Source organism: Eubalaena glacialis, chromosome 20, assembly GCF_028564815.1.
Source record: "Eubalaena glacialis isolate mEubGla1 chromosome 20, mEubGla1.1.hap2.+ XY, whole genome shotgun sequence".
NCBI classification, from domain to species: Eukaryota; Metazoa; Chordata; class Mammalia; order Artiodactyla; family Balaenidae; genus Eubalaena; species Eubalaena glacialis.
Genome location: NC_083735.1, coordinates 15,670,541 through 15,676,755, shown reverse-complemented (window position 1 = coordinate 15,676,755; position 6,215 = coordinate 15,670,541).

Sequence of the window (6,215 nt, the reverse complement as noted above, 5' to 3'; positions counted from 1 at the left end):
AATGCCTGCTTAGACATTTCAGAAAGCCATTTCTATATGACTAAAATTACAAGCTCTTGGGGACTCAATGAAATGAATGTCATTTTATCTATCACTGGTCCAAAGAGGGCCAGTTTGTTATGTGTAGTTTTTAATCACTCTCCTGAGGCATTCTGGTTTGGCATTTTTCATTCAGAATATTCAGATAAGTCCATTCAAGACCATGTAGGTTACATTTTTGATTATGAAACTGCAGACCAAGTAAGCACAAGAGTTGACAGCATGGGGACACTTTAATGATAATTCCTGCCCATGTTAGCCATGGTTTTCCCATCACTGCAACAATGTTCAACTGTGTAATCAGTTATAATTTAATTCAGTTCAGGATTAATCTCGAAGTCTGAGCATTTCTCTAGTGCAACACTGTTGAGGATTAGCCAAAGCTGGATTCTAAGTTCAGAGATCAGGAGCAACAGAGGAGAGAGGGGGAGGATGAGAAAGGACTGCCAGAATGAAGGTTGGCTCGCGTGGGTATGTCTGCTTTATCCCCTTCACGTTTATAAAATTCTGAAAGACCAGTTTATTTTGGAAAATTAATCTTTAGTATACATCACATTTTGCAAAAAAATGGTTTATATAAAAATGTCTATACTAAAGTGGCCATGGTGTACATTATAAGTGCGTATATATTATATAAGGCATAAGGAGAGAAATAAAATCTGCTTCATACTTCTTCCCTTGGGCAGATTCCAACAACCACCCAGCCGAGCAATAGGCTATTTGATCTCTGCTTTGTTTTGCTCCTTTTGGAAGCAGTGAAATTTGTATGATTAAGATACAGAGAAGCCCTCAGGTGGTCATGTGTTAAAGTAAGCACCATTGTTCTACATCAGTTAGTAATTCCTATGGGTTTTGTTTCATTAAGTGGGAAGCCATCCTTAATATAAAGCAGAGAAAAGCATCAATGTCACCTGCTCACCTTGGTTGAATGAAACTTGGTTGAAAGAATACAAGCCCTGGATTATGTTGCTTGGGTTCAAATCCCATCTCTGCCACTGACTAACTAGACAAGTTTGGGCATGTTACTTAACCTTCCTCTGCCTCTAGATTTTCTCTGTAAGGATAGTAATAACGCCTTCCTTAAAGGATATCTTAGGATTTAACTTAAATAGTGCTGTAGTAGTCTGCTTAGGCTGCCCCAACAAAATACTGCAGCCCAGTGGCTTAAACAACAGACGCTTATTTTCTCACAGTTCTGGAGGCTGGAAGCCCAAGATCAACATGCTGGCACAGCTGGTTTCCGGGGAGGACTTTCTTCCTGGCTTGCAGACAGCAGCCTTCTTGCTGCGACCTCTTCTCTGTGTACACACACTCCTGGGGTGACTTCCTCTTCTTAGAAGGACACCAGTCTTACTGAACTAGGGCTCCATTCTTATGAGCTCATTTAACCTTAATTACTTCCTTAGTGGCCCTGCTCCAAATACAGTCACAGTAGGGGTTTAGGGCTTCAACATATGAACTTTGGGAGGACACAATTCAGTCCAGAGCAACTACATATTCAGTGCCTGACACATAGTAACTTCACAATAAATACCGGCTCTTATTATGTGATATGCTTTTACTCTTTTCTCAGATGTGTATATGACTCCTACTTTCAACATTCATCACTTTGGCTGGTTAAAAAATCCAGTTTATAAGTAGAGGCAAATTTACATGAGTAATCCCCAATGAATGCATTTATTTAAAATGACAGTGTAGTTTTGTTTCCAGTGGGATGATTTGAATGCAGACATATACACCTTACCCATTAATTTATGTTTTGTAAAAGGCACTTGACTGTAATCTTGTACAGTACGTCATTGCTCAATGTCAGCAGCCTATAGTCTGTGGGCCAAAGCTAGGTCTGTGGCTTGCTTTTTTTATACATCATGTGAGCTAAGGGTGTTTTTTACATTTTTAAAGTGTGGCAACACACACACACACACACACACACACACAAAAGAAGACTATGTGACTGACACTTTACGGGGTTCACGAAGTTGGAAATATTTACTGTCTGGCCCTTTACTGAAAGGGATCACTGCCTCTGCTGCATGGAAGGAGTCTAATTTGAGCTCTTCAAATACATCCATTTCTCGTCATGCAAACACCTCGGCTTCACCTCGGCTTTTCTCTATCCTGAGCAACGTTTTACTAGTTACCCCCAACATTTTCTCTTTATCTTATTTTGGGGAGAAGTAGTTCTACAGTCTCTGGCCTGTCTCACCAACTTCTGAGAAATGTGCTAAGTATAGTTTCACCTTTTCCTGGTTCCTGGGACCCACTGATGGCCTCAGAAGTGAGTAAGGATCATGGTGTTTTTGAGCTGCTTTTTCTATTTGATACCTCTTATGGTCAGGAAGGATCTCTCATTTCCTGCTGTTGCTGTTCTGTGCATCTTTAAAATCTTCTCCTGCTTTCCATCTGCTGTGGGCTGGGAAAAGAAGGAGAAAAAAGAAATCATGATTGAAGAATACTTTGTATCTATCAGGTTTCATTAGATTCTTTTCATATGTTAGGTTCTTTAATTCTCATAACTTTATGGTTAAATGCCATTATTTCTGCTTTACAGATGAAGAAAATGAGCCTCAGTCAGCTTCAGAAGGGTTAATTTACTTGAATTCAAGCCCAGTCCTTCTGGCTCCAAAATTTAAGTCCTTTCATCAAAGAAACCAAAAAACCTGGCTGACTTGAATTGTAAGTAACATAAGGGCAAACAGACTAAAATGAGGCTTTCATAAATAAAGTGCCCAGTGCTGAAGTGTCCTGAGACTTCTGTTTTGTTTTGCTCTTCGCTCTTAGCTGTGTTACAGATAATTCAGTTGTCTGACAAACAACTTCCAAATTAGTGAGGTGTTGTGATGACACTTCCCTTGTTCAAATATATCCTTGGAGACAATTCATTCAATACACTCATTCAAAGGTAAATATTGAGAAAGTGTGTGTACTTATAACCCTAGAGAAGGTCCAGAAATGAGTATGGTTATGGAATTATGGCTCATTTATCGTGTCATGCACATAACTCTCTATATATAGGTATGAATGTATGTGAACACACACACACACACACACCCCCCATTTATTCAGGCATGCACCTTGGAGATCCAACTAGAACATTTCTGCTCACTTCTGTTTTACTCTTCCAGCCTTTCCCCCAAGGCAGGTTTTAAGTTAAACTCCTGGGATGCATCTGACGTCCACTCTTCCTCCAAGCCTCCTATACAATGTAGGTCCTTGTACATAACTCTGCCTGCCTGAAACAAACAGGAGAAACTGAATCATTATGAAGATACATGTTCACTGAGAAAGCAGAAACCCAAAGTATAGGATTTAATAAATTATTTTGGAGATCTTTTTAATTACCTAATACCAGACTCTAATTGGCTAAATATTTGAATTTCTATATCATTATTACATAAATGCTATATATGATTGTCTTTGCACAGTAACAAATATTTGAATAAAAAGAGAAAGAGCAACGTCAGTACCGCACCAAGTTAACCACGAGGTTTAGCTTCAGGCAGAGTCTGACAGTCTCACCAGAGCAGGGAAGAAATTCTGGGCTTTAAGGGATTAGAGATATAAGGCGACTGGAATGGCACACTCGGTTTTTCTTCCCAAAGTTTTTGAAAAGCAGCTCACAATGGAAAGTATGAGATATTTACTGAGATGGAAATTTAGTTCTCTTTGCATATTTCTTTCCCTGTGACAAGCAGGTGGGTCTCACTGTTCTCTCCTGTCACAGGGAAGGATTGAACTCCAGATAGAAAACAGAAGGTGGTTAAAATCACTCCTTTCCTGGAGTTTGGGTTCCAAAAGCCCAAGCTCTTTTAGAGTGCTTTGCTAAGGGGAGCAAGTAGGATGGGAGGTAGTCTGAACAGCTAAGAGGAAGGAGAGAAGATTCCCGTATAGAGAGGCATAAAGATCGCTGGATTCCCCAAACAAGAGCGACCTCTGCCTCACCCCAAGAGTACCTGCAGAGAGATGGAAAGCCTTCACAGAAGAATGGCTGCATGTCCTCCAGAGGAGGACGAACTCTACGGACTGTGTCTTGGAGCATCAAGAAAATTCCTAAGTTGGCTACATGAAAGGTCCCACTGATTGGGACTAAGAGGATACCGGGTGTCACATCACCATGCTGACCTAAAGATAAGAGAGTCATTTCCCCAATTTCTAGATACCTCAAGACATGCTCATATTCTTGTGGAGCCTGGAGAAGGAGAGAGGCCTCCAGGAATAACTGAGATGGAGTTTCAAAGGCAAATTTATTTTGAATTAAAAACAATAAAGAACTATGGTCTAACTTCTGTTGCTGGGTTTGTGGACAAAAGTTTCACACAAGTACATTCCAAAGGGAATTCTCTCCACACATTCAAATCACAGGGCTCTTCCAACCTCTCCTGGGGCTGGTGCTGCGGTGAACTGGGCCACCATTATTTGTGCCAAGAAGGCCACTGCTGCCTGAGCGACGCAGTTCAGTCTCAGAGTGGCCCCCGGTCTGCAGTGATCTCCTCTGCCTGGCATGACGAAACACCACCTTCTCCTCTGTGTCTTCCATCTCCCCTGTTACAACTTCAGTGTGATGGCAAAGGGGACCCTTTAGTATCGTTATCAGCCCTTAACTCTAAGTTCACAAAAAACTTTTCTAGCTTTTCCTAGTCTTTTAAATAACACCGCACACAAAAACCAGGACTCACTTTCCCCACAGCAGAGCGGCAGTGCCTCAGGCAGAATTCTGAGACCGGCTGACTCCGTTCTCTGTCCGTGATACCTCTTTCAGGGCTCCTCTTCTTCCCATGGTCTTATCCCTCAGGCTGCCCTGGGCTACCTTTCCCAGCAGCCCCCTACCCCCGAATTTTCTGCAACTCACTTCTCAGAACAACTTTCTTTGCTGAGTCTAATTTCTTTAGGGCTTTATCCTAGGACAGGAAGAAAACTGAGGAGTGAAAAAGGGAGGAACCAAGAATCCTAAGGTTCCAAATGCCAGAAACGCAAATTGAAATACTTCATTGGGTTATGGACTCCAAAGAATACGCTTATTAAAAATGAGAAGAAGGGAAGGGATAAAATTAGGCGAGGACACCCGCCACCTCTTGCCTCTGCTTCAGTCTCTTTTACATGAAAGTAGCTTTTTCTTGTGACAGAGACTTGGCCTTATGACCACTAACAGCTCCTGAATTGTACGTGTTATAACTTCCCAAACTAAAAGGGGAATGGATCCTTTAGTTTCAGTAAAGTACACACACACAGGCACACACACACACACACACACACACACACACACCCCAAACAAATAAAAAACTCAGAAAGGATTTCTAATTGGCTTGGTTTGGGTCACATATCCATTCATATACCAATTAATTGTGACCAGAGGAAAAAGAATTGTAACTGGCCAGTTTGGATCATGGTGGATCTTGTAAGAACATGGAATCTCCCAGTTTAGCACACGGAAGTATTTTCTAGGAAAACAAGAGTTCCTAGAAGATAAGAGCATAACTGTCTGTATGGTAATATTTTGGGGTGTCTAGTGAGCCAGACACTAGAACAGATGTTTGCACATGTTATTAAAAAAGATCAGGAAAAGCCAGAAAATATTTTGTGTGTCAATTTAGAGTTAAGGGCTGATAACGATACTAAAGGGTCCCCTTTGCCGTCACACTGAAGTTGTAACAGGGGAGATGGAAGACACAGGGGAGAAGGTGGTGTTTCGTCATGCCAGGCAGAGGAGATCACTGCAGACCGGGGGCCACTCTGAGACTGAACTGCGTCGCTCAGGCAGCAGTGGCCTTCTTGGCACAAATAATGGTGGCCCAGTTCACCGCAGCATCAGCCCCAGGAGAGGTTGGAAGAGCCCTGTGATTTGAATGTGTGGAGACAATTCCCTTTGGAATGTACTTGTGTGAAACTTTTGTCCACAAACCCAGCAACAGAAGTTAGACCATAGTTCTTTATTGTTTTTAATTCAAAATAAATTTGCCTTTGAAACTCCATCACAGTTATTCCTGGAGGCCTCTCTCCTTCTCCAGGCTCCACAAGAATATGAGCATGTCTTGAGGTATCTAGAAATTGGGAAAAGGACTCTCTTATCTTTAGGTCAGCATGGTGATGTGACACCCAGTATCCTCTTAGTCCCAATCAGTGGGACCTTTCATGTAGCCAACTTCGGAACTTTCCATTGCTTTGAAGGCCAAAGACAC